The sequence below is a fragment of the Pelophylax lessonae genome, assembly GCF_965119305.1.
Source record: "Pelophylax lessonae genome assembly, chromosome: 2".
NCBI classification, from domain to species: Eukaryota; Metazoa; Chordata; class Amphibia; order Anura; family Ranidae; genus Pelophylax; species Pelophylax lessonae.
The window spans coordinates 76,238,270-76,262,573 of NC_138769.1; the positions used below are offsets into that span (position 1 = coordinate 76,238,270).

General features: G+C 44.2%; 1 protein-coding gene and 1 long non-coding RNA gene across 3 annotated transcripts in view; one reads left to right on the plus strand and one right to left on the minus strand.

Annotated features, from left to right (window-relative positions):
* LOC309545471 overlaps positions 1-24,304 on the plus strand; it is a 960,129-nt gene that overhangs the window by 518,275 nt on the left and 417,550 nt on the right. The window lies entirely within an intron of this gene.
* Positions 1-24,304, minus strand: part of NRIP1 (nuclear receptor interacting protein 1) — a 130,678-nt gene that overhangs the window by 105,728 nt on the left and 646 nt on the right. Inside the window, exon 1 of one of the 2 annotated variants that reach the window (XM_082244654.1) lies at positions 22,336-22,444. The exons of the other annotated variant lie outside the window; for it this stretch is intronic. The gene's annotated coding sequence lies outside the window, so the exon portion shown is untranslated. Of the gene's footprint in view, positions 1-22,335; positions 22,445-24,304 lie in introns of those variants that run through there. 2 annotated transcript variants of the gene reach the window in all.

Sequence of the window (24,304 nt, forward strand, 5' to 3'; positions counted from 1 at the left end):
CCTCAGGGGCTGATTCCGATATATCGGGGAAAGTGCATATCGGCCCCCGATATATCGGCTTTGCCGATAATCGGTCAATCTCTATTTAAAATTATCTAAAAATCTACTAGTGTATGGCCAGCTTAAGATTAAGGAAAGCTGAGGAAGGAGGTGAAGGTTTGCTTTAACGTGTGCAAAGTTTCATTACCATGTTATTTAGTGACTTTAACACGAGCCTGATGCCTTGTCCTGTACAGGTAAAGGACAGGCTCACTTTAAACCTAATGAGAGTGGAGAGAAAAGTTCATTGGCGTTCACCCTCTCAAGGTTGCCTGGAGCTCTGCATAAACTTTAACAGGTGCTGTGCGGAAAACAATGATAATGAGCAGATAGAGACTTCTGAGAAGTGAGAGCACAGGATGACGACAATGCTCCGGGCGCCTTTCTCCATTGTCTAGTCTTATGGCTTGTTCCTACTAGATCACACCTTCCCCGCCCCACATGGGAGAGCTAGAAGACAGCAGATTTCATCATGCACCATCATTTCATCATTTATGGCTCAGCAGTTCTCTTCTTTAGGAATAACGATAAGTGCGCTATCGAGGTACACACTGGGGGGAAATTAACTAGCCCCCCTCCCCCCCCAGGCCCATGCTTGCGTTGTAACTGTGCTGGATTTACATCCTGCTGCCAATTCTCCATAGGGTTGTCTCCTGGGTTAACTATGCACCCAGTTTGAAAAAACAAAACAAAAAAGCCAAAGTTTTCCATAAAAATAAAAAGTCAAAGTGTACCTACAAAAAAGAAAGCTCACACACAAACATAAGTGGAGGTATACCTAAAAAAAAAAAAAAAAAAAGCCAAAGTATACTTACTATATATAAAAAAATAGAAAAAAAAAGAAAAGAAAAATGTCAAAGTATACCTAAAAATATATAACTGAATAAATAAAAGCCAAACTGTACCTAAGAAAAAAAGAACACATACAAAAAAGGCCAAAAGTATAGCTAAAAAACAAAACAAATAGCCAAGGTGTACCCAAAAAAAATAAATAAAATAAACCCAAGCCATAAAAGGTGCTTATGTTCACTTTGAAAGCAGGAGATTAAAGCGGAGTTCCGGGCACAAAAACGATATTTTTTTTTTGTGCCCCTCCGCTAGGTAGACCTCACCTGAAAAGGAATTGGATAGTTATTTATTTTTTTTTTTTGTTTACTTACCTTGTAATTGAAGATCGAAGATACTCACCTCAGAGTACTTCCTCCCTCGGAGCCGCGGCTCACCCCGTCACTTCCTGTCTCGCTATGATTCCTGGGAGCTGAACGTCATAGCTCCCAGGAATCAATGCGACGGCACCGGCCCCGCTCGTCATTTCCGGGCGACGCAACGGAAGTGACAAGAGGGGCCGGTGCAGGCGCATTCTGGGACAAGAAGACGCGGAAGAAGACGCAGAAGAGGACCGCGCCGGCTTCAGCTGCCCACAAGAGAGATGGAAACGCTGTGGAAGAAATTTTATAAGTAAGTATTTCTTCTTGCAGGTAAGTGCGAACCGGGACAGATCAGAGGCTAGCCATTGTGGAATGTGCTAGCCCTGACTGTCCCGGGGGGAATGTTTAGTAAAAAATGACATCTGTGCCCGGAACTCCGCTTTAAGGGGCGTTTTTTTTTTTTAATATTTATTTTTTTTGCAGCTTAAAAACACCCCTCCATGTTATTCTATGGCCTCATGCATAGGCTTTTAGGAGCTGTAAGTGCCATGAGGCCTTTAGTATCCATGTGCATGAGGTCTAACCTGATAATTGTAACATTTTTAGTACATTTTTGGAGTTAATCAGAAGTGAGGGGGGCTATGCAAATATTGTTTTTGTTGGGTATTAATAATCCCATAGTAGCGTCTATGACAAGCTTCACTAAAATTGTTGCCAACATCCAGCAGTAGCTTGCATGTAGCTTTTTAGCAAAGGCAAATATAAGGTAAATTTAATGCTGTTTCCCAAATCTGTACCTATAAAATTAACCTTTACACACCAATGTGATTGGTAAAATATTTGTATTTTTTACATAAATATAACTTGTCATTTTTGGTTTAGCTGTCCTTTCCGTTTGGAGTCAGGATGTTTCCCAATGTCCTTGGCCTGCTTTAAGTCAGCGTTGTTTCAGTGTGAGTGATAATACCGTGTAGAAGGTAGTAAGCCGTTACTCATCAGTCATCACGTACGAGTTGTCTGTATTCAGCACTGCAGCTCATTTTCAGGCAAGGGCAAAATGCTTAGGCCTGCAAATACGTACCAATCATTTTATGACTCACAAACCATAAAGATAATAAGTGACTGTGGTGCAGGTTAACTGAATTACAGCTTTTATACAGCTAAATAAAACAAACCCAATCCTCCCCTAATGTGAGGAGAGACCGCTGATGGCCACTTCGAAGTATTCTGTTCTTACTGTAGCTAGGTGACATCTTCTAACCTATCTGGAAAATAAGAGCCATTTTAAAGGACCTCTGTTGACAAAAACTCTCTCTCCCCTCCCTCAACTGATCCCAATCTTTTTCCCTCCGCTTTCTCGGTGAAGGCAGAGATACTCAAGTCCAAAGTAAAGTTCCCTCATTGCTGCCGTTCAGGTGCGGGGGACCACTGATCCAGCTCTGAACTGGCACCCCAACACTATTGGTCCCATGCCATCCCTGTGATAACGTTGTCATCCTCTCTCCTTTGAGGACAGCTCAGTGACCATCCAATAGGATGGTGACCTCCAAAAGAAGGACCATCCAGGAAGAACACAGAAGAGGAGAAGACTTGGGACAGGGGCGCCACCTGAGCGTAGCTTCTGGCAAGGTAAAAAGGGCATTAGCCTGTTTTTTTATTTTTACTAGCTTTTTAGTGATCATTTAGGCCTCGTTTAGACTTGTGGTTGGAGGGCAGTGAATATGTGTCGTTAGGCTGTGTTGTGTAGTCCACCAACCCCCCCCCCCCTCTTTAAGCTGCAATAGGCAGCAGACAGGGGTGTTTACAGGGGTGTTTACATGCCTCATTGACCTGACTTGTAGCGCTACACATTCAAGTCAATGGGGAAGCGCCACAAATGCCCAGCGGCACATTTGGCAAAAATTGGATCATAACCGGCGGTAAAGAGGCGTTGCATCGCTTCCTCACCGCCTGTCAGTAGCCTCTGGAGCGTGATCGGAGCACAGATCGGGCTTCGGAGGCAAGGGAGATCTTGCGTCTAAATCTAGGGAGGTGGACCGGAGGGGTCAGAGGGGAAACATTTTTATTCTGGAGCGGGGCTTTAAGTCTGGCCACAGACAGTTGGGATTTCACCAGACTCCTGTGATTTAATTGAACTATGAGCAGTTGGTTGCCCTGTCAACATTACCCGGATTGACAAACCTAAGGCAGAACTAAGCCCTCCTTATCCTCTTCAGCCAAGGAAGTGGCTATCTTAGCTTTTGTTCGACCTGCAATTTCCAAGGTGTTGCTAATGTGATCAGTTATGACACCAGCTATTTAAAGGTTTGGCAGTTTGGTTGAGAGCACAGACAAATGTGACAGTTCATATTCTAGGTATGCCAGGAATGTAACTGTTTTTTGAAAACAAGTCAGCTGAAAAGTGACTGCAGCCAATCAGCTTCAGTCATCATTAGGATATCATTAGCCACAGATTCTAGCTATCAAATTACCAAAGCCGGCAGCGGGGGAGTCATTTATTCATGCGGTTTAGCATGGATGGGAAAATCTTTGGATTCCACTGGCTTATATGTATGGCCAACATAATGCTGGCCACAGGCAGCTTAAATGTCATCTGATTCCTGCTGAAGTGGCCGAAATTCAGGTCATGGATGGTTCTGCAAGCACGACCCAGCATATCAAAAGTCGATTTTAAAAATCAATTGTGGTGGGTGGAAAATTATTGTCCAAATGGGGACTGCATTCAAATCAGATGAAGTCATAGTTTGGCAGTATCATTGTCTTCAAAAGGCACTGGGTGCTAAATACAATGTTCGCCAATGGAGATTTCTCCATCCTGTTTAGCATGGATGGGGGAATTGGTTGGTTTTTTCACATTTATGGTTTGCTTACCTTAACCCTGTTACAATTCATTGACAATGCTTGTGTTTTACAAACATTTTCCTATGATCATGTTCAGCTAACAAAGCAAGGATCTGAGATCATGTGTGGGATTGCAACTTCATGGCACTCATTCTATAAGTTCCAAAGTCCTTCAGAACATTAAATCCCTACACCCCAAAACAATTTTCTTTTTTCTCATTATAAAAGTGCAGGCATGCTAAGTAAGTAGTGCGATAATTATAGGTGCTTATTACCTCTCACTTATTTGAAAGAAGATGGTGCCATCCTGGAGAAAAAAAGCAGACATCATTGATGGTCAACATCCAGAGATGTATAGTAACTAAGTAGAACTACTTCACTACTGTACTTAAAGCGGAGTTCCAGCCATTTACTCACCTGTCCAACGGTCCAGCGATGCGGCCGCCGGAAGCCTCGATCCTCTCCCTCGGCGCCGGCATCACTGCTGTGGGCACCCGGCTGTTACAGTTTGCGGCTTCACAGCCGGGTACCCACTGCGCATGCGCGAGTCGCGCTGCGCGCCGTGATTGGCCGGCAATCTTCTGGGACCTCTGACGTGTCCCAGAAGATTGCAGGGAGGGAGGGGGAGAGGAGAACTTCCGCTCAGGGCGCCGCGGCGCTCCGAGCGGAAGTGGGAGCGGGTACCTGTCAAAACTAGGTACCCGCTCCCCCCCCCCAAAAAAATTACATGCCAAATGTGGCATGTCGGGGGGTCAGGACTCCCTAAAGCGGAAGTTCCACTTTTGGGTGGAACTCCGCTTTAAGTACCGAAAGGCGGTATCTGTACTTTCCTAGAGTAGAATTTTTTTCTCCTACTTCCACTTTTACTTCACTACATTTTTTCGATGATTTCAATACTTCTATTCCAATTTTTTTTTTTTTGTGCTGCATAGTTACTCGTTACAATTATAAAAATTACCACTGCCAGAACAGTAGATGTTTCATGAAGCTCAAAACGTGTATTATCAGCGCATACGAAAATAAATGCTACTGTATGTATAAATAAAAGCTGCTTTTGAAATAATAAAAAAACAATATGATGTTCAAACTTTTGACTTCTTTCTTTAATAACTACATGACACAGTACTTGTACTTTTACTTTCAGTACTTGAGTAGCAATTTATTTTTTCAAAACTACTGGTACTTTTATTTTCAGTACTTGAGTAGCAAAATTTAAAAAAAAAACTACTTGCAATACTTAAGTACAAAAAATGTTGAATACTTTAGTACTTCTACTTAAGTCACTTTTTGATCGAGCACTTGTACTTTTACTCAAGTATGGGTTTCGAGTACTCTGTCAACATCTACTTCCTAGACCGAGAGGCTGGATTATAGATGATACACTCATGTAAATTCTGGTGCCTGTGCAGTTCTAGACACTTTTCACAAATGTCTGACACAGATCAGACCTGCTGAAGCCTTTGTGATTTTCTGCAGTTACATTGTTGCAGTCTGATCACTAGGGGATAGCAGGAGTAGGAAATGTTTCTTCCTATTGCAGCAAACAGACCTGTCACTGGACTGGAGCTCAAGGACTATTTTTTAACAATGAAGTTGGAACTTTTTTGAAAAATAAAACCGTTGCTGTACATTGTGACAAGTTGGGAATTTATTAAGCAGACATCTAAACTTATCTAAAGTTCAAATTTAAAGTAGATGTAAATGTAAATCCTAGCTAGATGACATTTCGTTTTCCAGATCCAAATGCATGAGCAACTGCCATGGTTTTATTTTTGTAAAATGCAATTTTTTCCTATTTTTCTTTTTTTTGCTTCTTAGTGCTTGATGTCTCCTACAGCCTTTCAGACACTTTATTTGGGAAGAAGACACAGCACCTCTAAGTACAGTACATCAGGACTGTTTATTAGTAGAGTAGCTACTCGCAAGAGGATGAGGGAAATAGTGATTTATATCAGAATATCCCCGCTGTAGGCATCTGAGAGGAGGTATCACCAGAAGTCCATGTACCTGCGGTCCAGCTGGCAGCTCGTGTGGATGGCTTCCGGCATTTCAGACACTTTCTGTCTACATTCACTCCCTCCTGCATTGATTGTACATCATTGTTCGGGATTGGCCTTCTTATAGTCACAACAGTAGACCATGCCTCCACAATGTATGACTGAGCCAACACAACAAGTGGGCCACATAAATTTAAGTACCCTTAGTGCCGGTTCACACTGCAGCGGCATGACTTTGGGGGCGACCTGTAAAATGAATGTCTATGCAAGTCGCTCCAGGTCGCCCCGAAGTAGTACAGGACCCTTTTTCTAAGTCTTGTATCGCTCCTATTAGAACTGTTCCTGTACCGAACAATGGGAGCGCGACGGATCGTGACTTGTCAGGCTGTCAAGTCGCGGTCCAAGTCGGATCAGTGTGAATGGGCTCTTAGGAATTTATTTAATAAATGCAAATAAACAGTGCACTTTGCAAGTGCAGTTGCTCCAGAGCTTAGTACATAAGGGGAAGCTCTATTGACTTCCATCATTCAATCATACGCAGGCAGAAATTCAGTTTTTTTATTTTCCTTGCAGTTCCTTTGCATTTTCCTTGAAGCTTCGCCTCATTTACTAAGCTCTGGAACAACTGCACCTTCCGAGTGCATGGTATATTTGCCTTTAGCAAATCAATCCCAAAGTGTTTGGTAGCCTACTGAGTGTAAAAGGTCCCCTAAACTGACACAAACTTATAGATTTACTAAAGGAAAATAGACTGTTCACTTTGCAAAGGAATTTTCCCTTATCGTAGTGAATGTGGTGAAAATGCACTTTGCAAAGAATACCCAATCACATGCATGGAAAATAAAAAAAAATGTTCTTGAACGTGATTGGATGATGGAAATTAGCAGAGCTTGACCTGATTCACTAAACTAAGGGAAATTTCCTTTGCAAAGTGATTACCTATTTGCCTTAAGTAAATCAACCCCAAAATGTTAAACTATGCTTGTCAAGTAAAAACAAAAAGAAAGAAAACATTTAATATATACTGCTTTCCTCAAACAACTACAGGTACATTAATCATGCGTTTGTGTAGTATCAGCTAATACACGAGTGCATACAATCATACGTCAATGTATTTTGTTATAAACATTGTTCCTAAATATAGGAGTTTGTACATATGCGCTATGTCCATTTTGATGCATAGGCAAGAGGCACACATGCCCGCACTGAGGGAACTGTTCCACTTTTTATGATAGCTATGCTTAGCTAAACAGCATTTGACAGAAACCCAATCATGTCAAAGGCTGACTAATGATGTGTACAGTCAAAGCTGGATCTTCAGGTCAATGTATTGTAGAGAAGCAGCCTTCCTCAGCACTGCACTTTATGGCTTGCTATATGCTTGTGTCAGCTCTGTGTGCGTCACTTTGTTGCTATCCTGGGTATTTAAATGAAAAGAAGAAAATATAGATCACTAATCCCAATGGGACAGGTCTCATTGGAGACGTATTACCCAGCTGAAACATATACTTGTCTACAAACTAAAATACATGGTAGAAGATGCATACATAATTCCAGAACTATGATGGCCGAGACATAAGATCATGGTGGGACATGGTGCCAAGACCCAACAGCTCAACAACCTCTTTCTTTTTTTACATAAATGGTTGCGACAACATTCTTGCACACTTAAAGGAAACTGTTGGGAATGGCCCATAAAAACAGAAAGAGAAGATCGTCTTTCCCTGATCCTCCACAACAATCATCAGTGTCGCTGAAAGGTTCATGGCACATGATGAACTGTCATGGATCAAATCAGCCACAAACTATCGTTTTTTCTCCTATAAAATTTACAAAAATTGTAGATGCCTTCCTCTTGACCAGAGCAAGGGGAGAAGAGTGGTTGAAATGGACCGAAAATTTTATTTTTTTTCAACCTTAAAGCTACCTTTCCATGCCGGTAAAAGTCTCACGCTTATTTCTTGAGTGAGTTACCAACCAACTTTTTAAACTACATGACCCCATAGGCAGAAGTAAACCAATAGATTTACCAGTTTCAAAAAACAGTTACATTTTTGGCACATGCCGGGAATGTAACTGTCACATTGGATGTGCTCTCAACCAAACTCCAATGGCTGGTGTCATAACTGATCATATGTGCAGGATCATGGCAGTTGAACATTAAATAGAGGCCAAGATGGCAGCTTCCTTGACTGAAAATGATAGGAGGGTTTACTTCCACTTTAAAGAACTGGGCCAACCAGGAGGCATCTAATGCCATCACATGGGAGAGGAAGAGTCACTTGCTCACCCATACCCAAAACCCAGAAGTATTTAAATTTTCTCCTCGCTACAAAAGCAGATTTGGAACAAGGAAGGGTGATCCTATGCTGCCTGTGGAGGGGAGCAGAGAAGTTTATTTTGCCTGGCATGGGCAAAGGAGAGGGTCACTTTCCCGACATGGGTAAAGAAGGTCGCTTTGTCTGGCACAAGTAAAGTCGAGGGTCTCTTTGCCCTGCATGAGTAAAGGAAAGAATTTCTGCTCGGCACAGGTAAAAGAAAAAGGTCCGTTTGCCTAGCCCGGGTGAAGGAAAGGGGCACTTTAATAATCTAAAAGTGCCCTTATTCTTCCCATACTTAAAGGGGCTTTCCACTTTCAACGTGAAAGTGGTGAAGCACTTTGTGGAAAAAAAGTTTAATCGTTTGGCAAGGGTCACCTGTCACAACCCCGACAATAAGTTCTTACAGTGATTATTGAAAGAAGCAAATACAAGACCACCAGAGCAGCTTTTTCTTCTATGATGCAGCTCAGGCCTCTGGAACCCATTCACCCAGTGGTGCTGTTGTGGACTACACAATTCATTTCCATTTTTATTTCCTAAGAAATCTCTCCAAGGTGGGCTACCCCTTTATCACGAGCACAAAAGGACCCAATGTAGTTCAATTTGACATATAAATGAAAACGTATAACCTCTAGACAACATAATTCATTCTGAGCCTTTACCATTCCACAGGAGCGGAGCAGAAATTGAATGGTCGGATCTCATCAGTTAGTGCGAGCACTTTATAATCAAGGAGCATGCAGACCCCTAATCAGTTACATAAAAAAATGCTTTAATTTTTTTTTTTTATAGAACAATGTTTTTCTGAACATCAGATAAAACAACCTAAAAGTTCCACTATACTAAAGTGTTGTGAGTAAATAGCACTGATTTTCCTTGCCGGACCGTTAGCTAGTTGTCAACAGCACGTTGATATCTGAAGCATCACTTGCAAGGAGAACAGTAGATGGCCAATATAAACACACCCGGATAAAGACAATCTGCAGAATCACTCGAGAGCAAATTACTGGCATGCTGGAAAGCTCTTATTTGAAAGCCACTTTAGCATGGACCTACAGTGTCAAATTAACATACCATTACTGTAATCTTCAGCCTGCATGCTATCTTGGAATGATAAGAAAGCAGTCCATAACCACATCCGTTTCATGTAATAAAATCAATTCCTCGCCCCTCTGATACTCTGTCACATAACTAACACCAAGACAGGGCCTCTTTCTTTACATTTTCCACTGACCACCAAAGTAAAGGGGGGCTATACTGACCATGAATGTAAAGGGGGACTATGCTGTCCACCAATGTAAAGGGGGACTATGCTGTCCACCAATGTAAAGGGGGACTATGCTGTCCACCAATGTAAAGGTAGATTATGCTGACCACCGATGTAAAGGGAGAGTATGCTGACCACGAATGTAAAGGTAGATTATGCTGACCACCAATGTAAAGGGGGACTATGCTGACCACCAATGTAAAGGGGGACTATGCTGTCCACCAATGTAAAGGGGGACAATTCAGATTGCCAATGTAAAGGGGGACTATGCTGACCACCAATGTAAAGGGGGACTATGCTGACCACCAATGTAAAGGGGGACTATGCTGACCACTAATGTAAAAGGGGGACTATGCTGTCCACCAATGTAAAGGGGGACTATGCTGTCCACCAATGTAAAGGTAGATTATGCTGACCACCGATGTAAAGGGAGAGTATGCTGACCACCAATGTAAAGGTAGATTATGCTGACCACCAATGTTAAGGGAGAGTATGCTGACCACCAATGTAAAGGGGGACTATGCTGTCCACCAATGTAAAGGTAGATTATGCTGACCACCAATGTAAAGGGAGAGTATGCTGACAACCAATGTAAAAGTAGATTATGCTGACCACCAATGTTAAGGGAGAGTATGCTGACCACCAATGTAAAGGGGGACTATGCTGACCACCAATGTAATGCTGACCACCAATGTAAAGGGGGACTATGCTGACCACCAATGTAAAGGGGGACTATGCTGACCACCAATATAAAGGGGGACGATTCAGATCGCCAATGTAAAGGGGGACTATGCTGACCACCAATGTAAAGGGGGACTATGCTGACCACCAATGTAAAGGGGGACTATGCTGTCCACCAATGTAAAGGGGGACTATGCTGACCACCAATATAAATGGGGACTATACAGGCCACCAATGTAAAGGGGTCCCTGCCCTCCAATCAGCTTTCAGAGCTCAGACAACCTTTTTAAATGGTGGACTTTGAAGGGCTGTAGAGAAGAGATGGCTGCAGATAATCGGGTACAACTTATGTAGGAGGATTTGTTACATCTCGTTGTATCACCTGAGGCCAGTCACCTCACTGGGTATATGTGAGGGTTTACAGCCACACTAAGGAAAACAGAGCTGCATTAAACTGTGCCTTCAGCTCCATGTCCACGTGTTTTTTGTAGGAATTTACAATTTAGGCTCCATGTACACGGGACGTTGTTAAAAGTCCCTTTGAATACTGAAATTTTTAGGACGTTTGAAACGTCTGTTCGGTCGCGTTTGTACCTGCGTTTAGCTGCGTTTGCGGGCGTTTGCGTTTAGAACCGTTCCTAGAGGTCAAAAAAATTATTCCCCTTTAAAATGGAAAAACGCGAACGCTAAACGCGGGTCATCGCGTTCGGACGCGTTCAGACGCGTTCGGACGTGTTTGTGCGTTTGAAATGCCGGGAAACACACGTTCGAACGCAAATAATTGCGTTCTAAAAACAGTCCCTGAACGCAACTGCCTGCAAATGACTGTAAACGACCTGGTGTACATGGACAGATAAGATAAAATGTAGATGCGTTCAGGGGCTTCTGAAAAAAACGCCCAACTGCTCCTAAACGGCCATTTCCAGCGTCCCGTGTACATGGAGCCTTAGTCATTGTCTTTCATTGCCTATGGAATCAGTACAGAATTTGCAAACCTTTACTAAATTAGTCAAAATTATGAAACAAAGCTGCTACATTCGAAGGACACAAATGTACTAGAACAGGGATTTCCAAACTACGGCCCTGCAGCTGTTGCAGAACTACACATCCCATGAGGCATTGTAAAACTCTGACATTCACAGACATGACTAGGCATGATGGGAATTGTAGTCCCTGAACAACTGGAGGGCCGTAGTTTGGGAATCCCTGTAATAGAAGGCCCAAAAATTGTTCAAATTTCCTTTTGAGAATAGACATCCTTTGCACTAAATTCTCAAAGTGTTGGTCAATTAGGACCGCAGTGATGAGTTGTGAGATTTTACAAAAATCAAAGGCAGATGTTTTGTTTCAGGCAAATGGCCACTTTTCACGCAATCATCACGAATCAAATGAATCCGTTTGGTAAAAAAAAAAATAGTAAAAAGTTGTAGTAAGCATTTTAGTAAAAATATTTTGATTGTCAGACCACAGTGTCTACTTCAAAAAACGACCTCTGTAACCTCCGTCATCAAAGTGCTTCCACCCCAAACGGCGAAGCAACAGTTTAAACTAGGGCATGCAAAACAGCATTAGGGAGTTAATGCACCGTGACTTTAAAATAAACATTAGCCCATCACTTGTAATCTCCTTTCACAAAACCCTCCCACTGCGAACTGGATCGCTGACAACACTACTCATATATTTATTTCAATTCTTTATGATAAAATCATGACTTGCCAGAGACTCCGGAGACAGAGGAACAGGACAAAACGCCGGACAACATTACCATGACTTGCCGAGCAGACAATAAACACAAATCAGGCGGCCCCGTCAGTTTGTTGGCTGCTATTTTGAAGTTGACAAACATTGACTAATACTTGATGACGATTCAGTGATGGGATCATGTTCTTCACGAGGGCAAAATACTACTTAAGAAGGCTACAGGGAACTGGTTATATATATAGCATGAACAGGCCTGAATTCATGGTCAACGGCAGAGTTTAAAAACACCCGTATAAACACTAAGACAGATAAATCCTAAAATTAATAAGAAGACTTAGAGAAAAGAAAATGGTGCAGATAGATCGCAGACCCGCCGTACCATCAACTACTGACCCCACCGCCTGTCAACCCTCAGATCAGAGTGCTAATATGAATGCAGAGCCAAGGGAACACTCGTCCTCAGCTCTGACATATTATAAGACATAGTTGGGGCACCTGGGAGGCATCTGAGGTCTGCTCTGCTAATTTTCTCAGAAAGGGTGGTTGGTGCTCTGGTACCAACCTCTCCACTCCGCATTACTCACTGCTGACCCCTACACTCCGCATTACTCACTGCTGACCCCTGTACTCCACATTACTCACTGCTGACCCCTACATTCCCCATTACTCACTGCTGACCCCTACACTCCCCATTACTCACTGCTGACCCCTGCACTCCCCATTACTCACTGCTGACCCCTACACTCCCCATTACTCACTGCTGACCCCTACACTCCGCATTACTCACTGCTGACCCCTACACTCCCCATTACTCACTGCTGACCCCTACACTCCGCATTACTCACTGCTGACCCCTACACTCCCCATTACTCACTGCTGACCCCTACACTCCCCATTACTCACTGCTGACCCCTGCACTCCCCATTACTCACTGCTGACCCCTACACTCCCCATTACTCACTGCTGACCCCTACACTCCGCATTACTCACTGCTGACCCCTACACTCCCCATTACTCACTGCTGACCCCTACACTCCGCATTACTCACTGCTGACCCCTACACTCCCCATTACTCACTGCTGACCCCTACACTCCGCATTACTCACTGCTGACACCTACACTCCTCATTACTCACTGCTGACCCCTACACTCCCCATTACTCACTGCTGACCCCTACACTCCGCATTACTCACTGCTGACCCCTACACTCCCCATTACTCACTGCTGACCCCTACACTCCGCATTACTCACTGCTGACCCCTACACTCCCCATTACTCACTGCTGACCCCTACACTCCGCATTACTCACTGCTGACCCCTACACTCCCCATTACTCACTGCTGACCCCTACACTCCCCATTACTCACTGCTGACCCCTACACTCCCCATTACTCACTGCTGACCCCTACACTCCGCATTACTCACTGCTGACACCTACACTCCTCATTACTCACTGCTGACCCCTACACTCCCCATTACTCACTGCTGACCCCTACACTCCGCATTACTCACTGCTGACCCCTACACTCCCCATTACTCACTGCTGACCCCTACACTCCGCATTACTCACTGCTGACCCCTACACTCCCCATTACTCACTGCTGACCCCTACACTCCGCATTACTCACTGCTGACCCCTACACTCCCCATTACTCACTGCTGACCCCTACACTCCCCATTACTCACTGCTGACCCCTGCACTCCCCATTACTCACTGCTGACCCCTACACTCCCCATTACTCACTGCTGACCCCTACACTCCGCATTACTCACTGCTGACCCCTACACTCCCCATTACTCACTGCTGACCCCTACACTCCGCATTACTCACTGCTGACCCCTACACTCCCCATTACTCACTGCTGACCCCTACACTCCGCATTACTCACTGCTGACACCTACACTCCTCATTACTCACTGCTGACCCCTACACTCCCCATTACTCACTGCTGACCCCTACACTCCGCATTACTCACTGCTGACCCCTACACTCCGCATTACTCACTGCTGACCCCTACACTCCGCATTACTCAATGCTGACCCCTACACTCCCCATTACTCACTGCTGACCCCTACACTCCGCATTACTCACTGCTGACACCTACACTCCTCATTACTCACTGCTGACCCCTACACTCCCCATTACTCACTGCTGACCCCTACACTCCGCATTACTCACTGCTGACCCCTACACTCCCCATTACTCACTGCTGACCCCTACACTCCCCATTACTCACTGCTGACCCCTGTACTCCACATTACTCACTGCTGACCCCTACATTCCCCATTACTCACTGCTGACCCCTACACTCCCCATTACTCACTGCTGACCCCTACACTCCCCATTACTCACTGCTGACCCCTACACTCCCCATTACTCACTGCTGACCCCTGTACTCCACATTACTCACTGCTGACCCCTACATTCCCCATTACTCACTGCTGACCCCTGTACTCCGCATAACTCACTGCTGACCCCTACACTCCCCATTACTCACTGCTGACCCCTGTACTCCGCATAACTCACTGCTGACCCCTACACTCCGCATTACTCGTTGCTGACCCCTGTACTCCGCATTACTCACTGCTGACCCCTACACTCCGCATTACTCACTGCTGAACCCTACACTCCCCATTACTCACTACTGACCCCTACACTCCGCATTACTCACTGCTGAACCCTACACTCCCCATTACTCACTACTGACCTCTGCACTCCGCATTACTCACTACTGACCCCTGCACTCCGCATTACTCACTCCTGACCCCTGCACTCCGCATTACTCACTCCTGACCCCTGCACTCCGCATTACTCACTCCTGACCCCTGCACTCCGCATTACTCACTCCTGACCCCTGCACTCCGCATTACTCACTCCTGACCCCTGCACTCTGCATTACTCTCTCCTGACCCCTGCACTTTGCATTACTCACTGCTGACCCCTGCACTCTGCATTACTCTCTCCTGACCCCTGCACTTTGCATTACTCACTGCTGACCCCTGCACTCTGCATTACTCACTGCTTAGTGTGAGTTTTTTTTTTTCTGATGCCAATTGTATGTGCATTTATTTTTGCACCCTGTATTACAGGAGCAGAATTGCAGATTCAGACGTGACGTGTGAATGAGGCCAATTAACTAGTGAACTGCTGCATGTCCAAATGCCCTTTTTTTTTGTTTGTGACCAACTCTTTTAAAACTTCCAATTCTGACAAGGACCTTATATGTGGGCTCTCCAGCCCCACTTATCGTACTGGCCAACTGCACTTGATCTTAAAAGTCAATCACTGGCTTTAAAAACTGTAGTATATTCTTCCATAGGCTAAGTTAATATTTTAGGGGGTCCAGCGATCTAAAGTAGAACTATAGGCAGAACTTTTTTTCTTTACTTTGAATAAAGGGAGACCCCTGTCAGATTTTTTATTTTTTTTTGCTGTCTGTGTCCCATTGTGGAGATTTCCCTTCAGTTGGAGGAGAGGAAATCCCTGCAAAGTAAGGGAATTGGACCCCCAGGATCCCAATTACTTTTTGGGGACAACCCAAAATTTGGGATTTTCTTTTCCATGATAATGGTAGTAAACAGGACAAGTTGAGAAGATGAATCTCCTTAACAGGGACACAGACAGCAATAAGAACTGACATGGGCAATAATCCCTCCCCACTCTACCCAAAAAAAAAAAAAAGTTTTGCCTTTAGTTATACTTTAAGCTGGTAGTGGAATTTAATTAGAAATTTTGTATTTTAGGACCTTCCTTTTGATTTTCCTATCATTAGTGGGGTAAAGTCAACATTCAATTTCAACTGCAGTGATGTAGAAAATTCAAAGAAGGGTGGAAGTTTTTCTCGAATGAACTAGCACCAGTGTATGTGGTTTTCACTTCAGTGAGGTCCATTGATGCCAAAATCAAATGTTAAAAGCAAATTTAATTATGAAGAACTTTTGAACGATATTCGTCAAGCCATCAAATGTACTGAGAATTTTTGATTGAATTTTTGTACGAATATTCGCAGGAAAATCTACTAGTGTATGACCAGCCTAAAGAGGAATTTCACTCTCTCAATCAACATTGATTATTTTCAAACCTCATGCTGCTAGTAAATAGATAGGAAAGTATGTCATATTTACTTTTTTTTTTTTTTAATTTCTTCAGTTACTTCCTGGTTTCTTGCCTAGGCAAATGATGCCATACACCCCAGAGGTCTTCAGGAGGGGAGGAGAGGTTTTCTGAGCTAAGCACACTTCCCCGCATGCATGCTTAAGCTAAGGGCAGATGGATTCCAGGAAGTAAATGCTACATGAATCATTTACTCTTACTCAAGATGGACACAGCTGGAAATGCTAGGGGGTTGTTTTTCAATGTGTTTTCACAACAAAATAAATCATGGAGACATGGATGGATGGGGGTGTTTGCTTTATATAATAAAAATAAACAAGTGTTTTCGGTTTGTGGTGCTCAGATGCAGTGAAGATCCACCTTAAAGAGGTTGTAAACTCGTTTTAAAAATTTTTTTTTTTTTTTACAACCTGCAATAGAAAGACATAATGAGCTAGTATGCATCGCATACTAGCTCATTATGAAATACTTACCTTAGAACGAGCCCCCGCCGTGCCGCTCTCTTACCTGTATGACGGGCGACATGACATGTCGCCCGTCTTCCGGGATCGCAGCATCCGGCCATCTGATTGGCCGGAGCCGCGGTGACGTCACTCCCGCGCACGCGCGCGGGAGCCGACGGTCACGGCACGGGGCTCTGAAGGAACGGCACGATCAGCCGTTCCTTCAGAGCGCATGCGCCAGTGACGTCACTGGCTCCATTAAAGGTAAATATCTCCTAAACGGTGCAAGTTTAGGAGATATTTACAGTACCTATAGGTAAGCCTTATCATAGGCTTACCTATAGGTACAACTTCCTGAGGAGGGTTTACTTCCTCTTTAAGCAATTTAGGAACCATTAGGCCCCTTTCACACAGGCGGACCGTTCAGATCCGCCTGACCGTTTTTTTGGCGGATCTGAACAGTCCCCCCATGCATCTCTATGGGGGATCGGATGTCAGCGGAGACATGTTCGCTGACATCCGATCCGATCCGTCAAATCTGGACGGATGGAAACCCTATTTTCCATCCGTCCAGCGGATCGGATGGGATCGGATGAGAACGGACAGACGATCCGTTCCCATCCGATTTCCCCCATAGAGATGCATGGGGAACTGACAGCTGTGTCTCCGCACACAACGCAGAGACACAGCTGTCCTCCTGCTGCTCAGCGGGGGATCGGCGGCTCGATCCCCCGCTGAGAAAAACTTAATCCGTCTGATGGACGGATAGTGTGAAAGGGGCCTTATATAGTTGAAGATTGGGAGCTTCCAGGTGCCATAAGGCCAAATCAAGGTGTTATGGCCTCGATTAGAAGCAAGGTGCAGCTAAAAATTATTTTTTAAACCATGACACCTTCATAGGGCCTTTTAAATCCACAATCTGTAGTGAGCCAGACTGGATCCCACAATATCTTGCTGGGGGGGGTCTAGCTCCTGAAGTCACATTATACCCACAGAACAAGTGAAAGCTGACTATAGATGGATGAATACAGAAGTAAGCATGAAAATCTGCAGGGCCCAACACCACATTAATTATTGGAAAACCCACTGAGGCATTAATGATGCCAGCATGTCGGCCTGTTTTGGACATTGACTTTTCTAATATATGGCATTAAAAAAATGACAAGGATCTATTTGCTGCACTGTACATTCTACTGTATCATGAAAACTGCAAACAACACACTTTTTTTTAACAGGCAAACCTTTCATTAAGATGATATAATACCGTCCGTACTGTACATAGCGTATAATGTAACATAACAAAGAGGATGTAAAATAAGAAATACCATCCCCTGGTATTGTACGGAACCAGGTACCATCCACTCAAAATATTTTTTATTTTTTTGGAGATACTGGAAAGAAAGCACCTGACTGTTCCTTATCTTCTCCCAGGAACCCTACTGGAGAGATCCTTGTGCTCAAGCTCCAGGGTTTGCACACCAACTGGGGCCATTATCAAAGGTTCCAACTATCTCTATGGGTTTATTTCTTATTTTTTCATGTATGGGAGAATTCGAGCACTCAGGGTAGGTTAGGATGCACAAAACTCCCAGGCAGAAATAAGCTGCATTAGGAATAAAGGTAAGGAACTCTCACTATTGAGGTTTCCAAGATATAGAAGAAGACAAGAGCCGAATCAGCTCATCGGTCTCCACCTACAACTAAAATACGGCTTTTGAACAGACCGGCTCTTTTAGACAGTCATTCTCATGCCTACCAATCTCAAGATGAACATATTTCCTAACTTTCAATGATTTGGTTAGACTCCCAGCACAGACTATAGCCCCGTACACACGTACTGATCGTCGGCCGAACGATCGGCCGTCTTTTGTCAAGGGCTGTCGTGTCTGTTGAAAACTGCAAAAGACTGCACACGAATTTTGTCGGCCAACAAGAGCCGACTGCAGAAGTGATGTCATGTGATGGTTAACTTTCCTTGTCTTTTTTCTTTTCTGAGCATGCCCAGTCTTGCTAATCTGCTGTCTGTCGGCCAAAATCTGTACTGACTGGCGAACAATCGGCCGTTCTGGTGACGGCCAACAAATATTTTAAAGTCTGCACGACAGATTCTGTTCGGCCGAAAATGCGCTGTCGCCTGTCGGAGGCATCATACTAACAAGCCTACAATCGGCCGATCGGTCGGCGGTCGAATATTTACGGCCGACAATCGGTACGTGTGTACGGGGCTTTAGTATCTAAAATTACAAACTGGTCATCTAGAGTACTAAAATTTGCAATGGGCAATATGAGGTGTAACTGCGCTATATGTGGCCTTAAACTAGTACACAATCAATAAATAAGTTGATATGTAAATATTCCCTCAAAAATTCATCATTAATGGTGCAAAAATTATCTAAATAAAATAAATAAATACAAAATTACATAGAACAATGCAATGGGAGAAGATTGGACAAATAACTTGTGAGCACCAACCGACATGCTAAAACCAGAAACGCTCGAGTCACAACCCCTACACAAACAGATACATAAAAAAAAATGTATTATTATTTTCAAATGCAATTCAATAATTGGGGATTATTAATGTTAAGAGAATTGAGCGCAGCCACTTTCTGCCTTCTAATTGCTCAGAGTAGGCACATGAAACAAAACATCAAAGGCGTCTGACACCGCAAACCAGCCTATTTACTATGGGAAAAGGCTGCGGCCCGCAGCAACCAATCAGCTGTCATCTTTCATTGTCCCAGCTGTAAACTGATGAAAGGAGAAATCAGGCTGGGTAATATGGATTATTACAGTTGACATTCCATTGCTGGTCTTTGCACACTCTAATTACATAAAGCCTGTTATAAAAGAATAAACCATCTGCCTTGCACAAGTCCAATTTTTTTTTTTTTTTGTAATGTATTTTCTGATACAATGTAGCAAATATTTTTTCTTTCTGATCACTACTTGTTTTTTTTTTCCTTTTATAATATTTACAAATCAATTTCTCTTAAATAAAAACAGCAACACATAAGCCAAAAAATACTTGTAAAAACGATTTTTAAAAAGAAAATCAACAGAATGCTATTTTTTCTTTAAAAAAAAAAAGCAAACTCTTTTTTTTTTTCATAACAAAGACTGCAATTTGCTGCCAGTCAATAAGCGCCAATCTGCCTCTTTACATTTGCGTTCCATGAAATGTGACATCTTAAATTGCTATATAAAGTCAGAACAATGCAGGGGAAGCCAGCTGTGGTTAAAGTAAACCACACTTGCGAGATGATTACAACCATAACTTGGGAGTCCTGCCAGTTATTGGCCAGTCAGCGTGAGTCACTGGAACAATCATTTTTCCGGCTCTGCTACATACTCTAATCATGAGCTTTTTTTTTTTTTTCTGTACAATATAACCATAACCTCTGTCACCTTTCTAAAAATCGGTGAACTCTTCCCAATGTTTTTTTTTTTTTTTTTGTACAATATAACCTCCGTCACCTCTCTAAAAATCGGTGAACTCTTCCCAACAATTTTTTTTTTTTTTGTACAATATAACCTCCGTCACCTCTCTAAAAATTGGTGAACTCTTCCCAATGTTTTTTTTTTTTTTTTGTACAATATAACCTCCGTCACCTCTCTAAAAATCGGTGAACTCTTCCCAACAATTTTTTTTTTTTTGTACAATATAACCTCCATCACCTCTCTAAAAATCGGTGAACTCTTCCCAATGTTTTTTTTTTTTTTGTACAATATAACCTCCTTCACCTCTCTAAAAATCGGTGAACTCTTCCCAACGTTTTTTTTTGTTGTACAATATAACCTCCGTCACCTCTCTAAAAATCGGTGAACTCTTCCCAACATTTTATTTTTTTGTACAATATAACCTCCGTCACCTCTCTAAAAATCGGTGAACTCTTCCCAACAATTTTTTTTTTTTGTACAATATAACCTCCATCACCTTTCTAAAAATCGGTGAACTCTTCCCAACATTTTATTTTTTTTTTGTACAATATAACCTACAGCACCTCTCTAAAAATCGGTGAACTCTTCCCAACGTTTTTTTTTGTACAATATAACCTCCGTCACCTTTCTAAAAATCGGTGAACTCTTCCCAACAATTTTTTTTTGTACAATATAACCTACAGCACCTCTCTAAAAATCGGTGAACTCTTCCCAACGTTTTTTTTTTTTGTACAATATAACCTCCGTCACCTCTCTAAAAATTGGTGAACTCTTCCCAACAGTTTTTTTTTCTGTACAATATAATATGTGTCACCTCTCTATAAATCGGTGAACTCTTCCCAACGTTTTTTTTTTTTGTACAATATAACCTCCGTCACCTCTCTAAAAATTGGTGAACTCTTCCCAACAGTTTTTTTTTCTGTACAATATAATATGTGTCACCTCTCTATAAATCGGTGAACTCTTCCCAACAGTTTTTTTTTGTACAATATAACCTCGGTCACCTTTCTAAAAATCGGTGAACTCTTCCCAACAGTAATTTGTAACATGGCCCGTTACGTATTTTTAGTCTCTATTGCTATTATTTAACAAGGTCAATGGCACATCCCAATGTGCAGCAACCAATAGAAACCAACAAGTAATGATATCAGAATATCCTGACTGCACTGTAAAACCCATCTTATCACTCTTCATTTTTGGACCAGAAGATAACACATATATGGGTCTTATGCACCGTAAGATAACGTTCTGCAGATTTATCATTTGCCCCAATAGGAGTTCATTCAGAAAAAGTGACCACGTGCAGCCCCAAATGCTCCCTGTGCATATACGTAGTCATTGAGATGAATCAGTAAATGTATCACATCCTAGAAGGGCTTGTCTGACATTTTCACCCTCCAGCTAAGCATGAAATACTTTCAAATACTTCAATGCAATAATAGTAGAATACGTGTTGTAACACACTCAATGCATGGCCCCTATGCTTCAAAAGAAAAACCACAGAGAAATAAGAATGACACAGCTGACCTCTCTCTCCTTCTGAGCATGCAAGTTTCCTGGCTGGCTCCCGCCCCCAAGTTGTGACATCACTGACCCCAGGACCAGGGTGCAGCTAGTGAGGTCAGGAAAGTCTTAAAATGATACTAAGCGATACCATTAATCTGCAAAAACAATCTATGCACATCTGCTACCTAATAGCCCTGTAATCTATTTTCATTAAATCATTTCTTACTGTGTTTTTCTGCCTCCTTGTAATGTCCTCTATGAGCTCCTGAACATCTCCTTTTCCCACTCCTTTGGAAAGAACAGTGCATATCAGTTGCAGTTATGTGCATTTACTCTCTTTTGTGGCTCCACATAGAAACCAATCAGCTTCCGGGTTTTATTGTCAAAGAATAATTGAAGAATTTGAAGTTAGAAGCTGATTGGCTACCATGCACAACTGCACCAGACTTAGCACTCTCCAGTTTTAGTAAATTCCCCCCTATGTCCATAGTCTACAGTCCATCTCGGAAGCGAGCAAGGAATGCTATTCACACACTGGGAGCGATCATCGCCACACTCTAACAGGAAGTCAGATCATAGCAGCAAAAAAAAAGAAAAATAAATGGAGGAGGTTAAGAGCAACAGAAGGTACTTTTTAAGTTAAGAATACATTCTTAAATAGATTTTTTTTTTTTTTTTTTAATTTAGAGTCTAAAGTGTCACTTAAACGCTTGTTCCAGGTCAATGGCTTTGTAGCAGTCAGCTAAATAGCAATAATAATAATACTCAATAATAATAATAATACTCAAGTCTCAAACACATTCCACCAGGCACAACAAATGAATGGAAGGTTTTACCCATAGCACATAGTATGATCTCTCTGCCCAAAGAGCTAGCACTTCATCACAGCTACCTATGCATCATAATGCAGATGTCACAATCTGTCATCAGTCATATATTAATATTAAAATAATAATAATATAAAGCAAAACATCAGCCCGCTTAAGGGATCAGAGCCACCAGAAATGCCACCACACAAAACTGTCACAAACACTGACATTCTACTCTAAATAAAACAGGTTTAAGAGTGGTCTCTGTACAATGCTGAGTGTACCATGATCTGCACGCATGTCCAATATCCCAGTTCAGTGTCATGTAGCAATATTGCTGCAAGTAAACATCCTGTGAATGCTACATACAGCAAACCTTCATTTCACACCCCCCACCCTGATGAGTCAAATCTTGCAGTGTGACAACCAAGATGTGTGTGTAACATCCCCCCTCCTCCCAGGCAGGTTAATGATTACTGCCCTTTTTCCTGTAAGTAACTAGTCTGGACTTCTGTGACCTGCTCTGTATCCTGAGGAGGTGGGGGTTGGGCCCCTGGGTGGCAGTCCTCCCCTGAAATGTCACTATGCCAGATTCCCAAGGTACAGCATTACCTCATTTCTATGAGCCCCTGAGCCAGAGGTCTGATCACAAAGCCAGACATCCTGCTCCCACAAGGGGGCACCCAGGCTGGAAAGTGTGCCCAGCCTGTCATTCCTGCTCCCAGCCCCCTGGCATCCCAGCACACTGCCACCCCCGCTCCCAGCTACCTACCATCTCTACTCCCAGCACCCTGTCACCCCTGCTTCCAGCACCCAACCACCTCTGCTCCCAGCACCCTTGCTCCCAGCACCCTGTCACCCCTGGTCCCAGCACCCTGTCACCCCTAGTCCCAGCACCCTGTCACCCTTGCTCCCAGCACCCTGTCACCCCTGGTCCCAGCACCCTGTCACCCTTGCTCCCAGCACCCTGTCACTCCTGCTTCCAGAACCCTACCACCTCTACTCCCAGCACCCTGTCACCCTCGCTCCCAGCACCCTGTCACCCCTGCTCCCAGCACCCTATCATCTCTGCTCCCAGCGCCCTGTCACCCCTGCTCCCAGCACCCTGTCACCCTTGCTCCCAGCGCCCTGTCACCCCTGCTCCCAGCACCCTGTCACCCTTGCTCCCAGCGCCCTGTCACCCCTGCTCCCAGCACCCGGTCACCCTTGCTCCCAGCACCCTGTCACCCTTGCTCACAGCACCCTGCCACCCCTGCTCCCAGCACCCTGTCACCCCCGCTCCCAGCACCCTGTCACCCTTGCTCCCAGCACCCTTTCATCCTTGCTCTCAGCACCCGGTCATCCTTGCTCCCAGCACCCTGTCATCCTTGCTCTCTGCACCCTGTCATCCTTGCTCTCAGCACCCTGTCACCCCTGCTCCCAGCACCCTGTCACTCCTGCTCCCAGCACTCTGCCACCCCTGCTTCCAGCACCCTGCCACCCCTGCTCCCAGCACCCTGTCACCCCTGCTCCCAGCACCCTGCCACCCCTGCTCCCAGCACCCTGTCACCCCTGCTCCCAGCACCCTGCCACCCCTGCTCCCAGAACTCTGTCACCCCTGCTCCCAGCACCCTGCCACCCCTGCTCCCAACACCCTGTCACCCCTGCTCCCAGCACCCTGTCACCCCTGCTCCCAGCACCCTGCCACCCCTGCTCCCAGCACCCTGTCACCCCTGCTCCCAGCACCCTGTCACCCTCGCTCCCAGCACCCTGTCACCCCAGCTCCCAGCACCCTGCCACCCCTGCTCCCAGCACCCCTGTTCCCAGCACCCTGCCACCCCTGCTCCCAGCACCCTGTCACCCCAGCTCCCAGCACCCTGTCATCCCAGCACCCTGCCATTCTTGTTTGCAGCATTCTGGCATACCAGTAGCCTGCCATCCCTGCTCCCAGCACCTGGGTATCCCAGCACCCTGCCACCCCTGCTCCCAGCACCCTGCCACCCCTGCTCCCAGCACC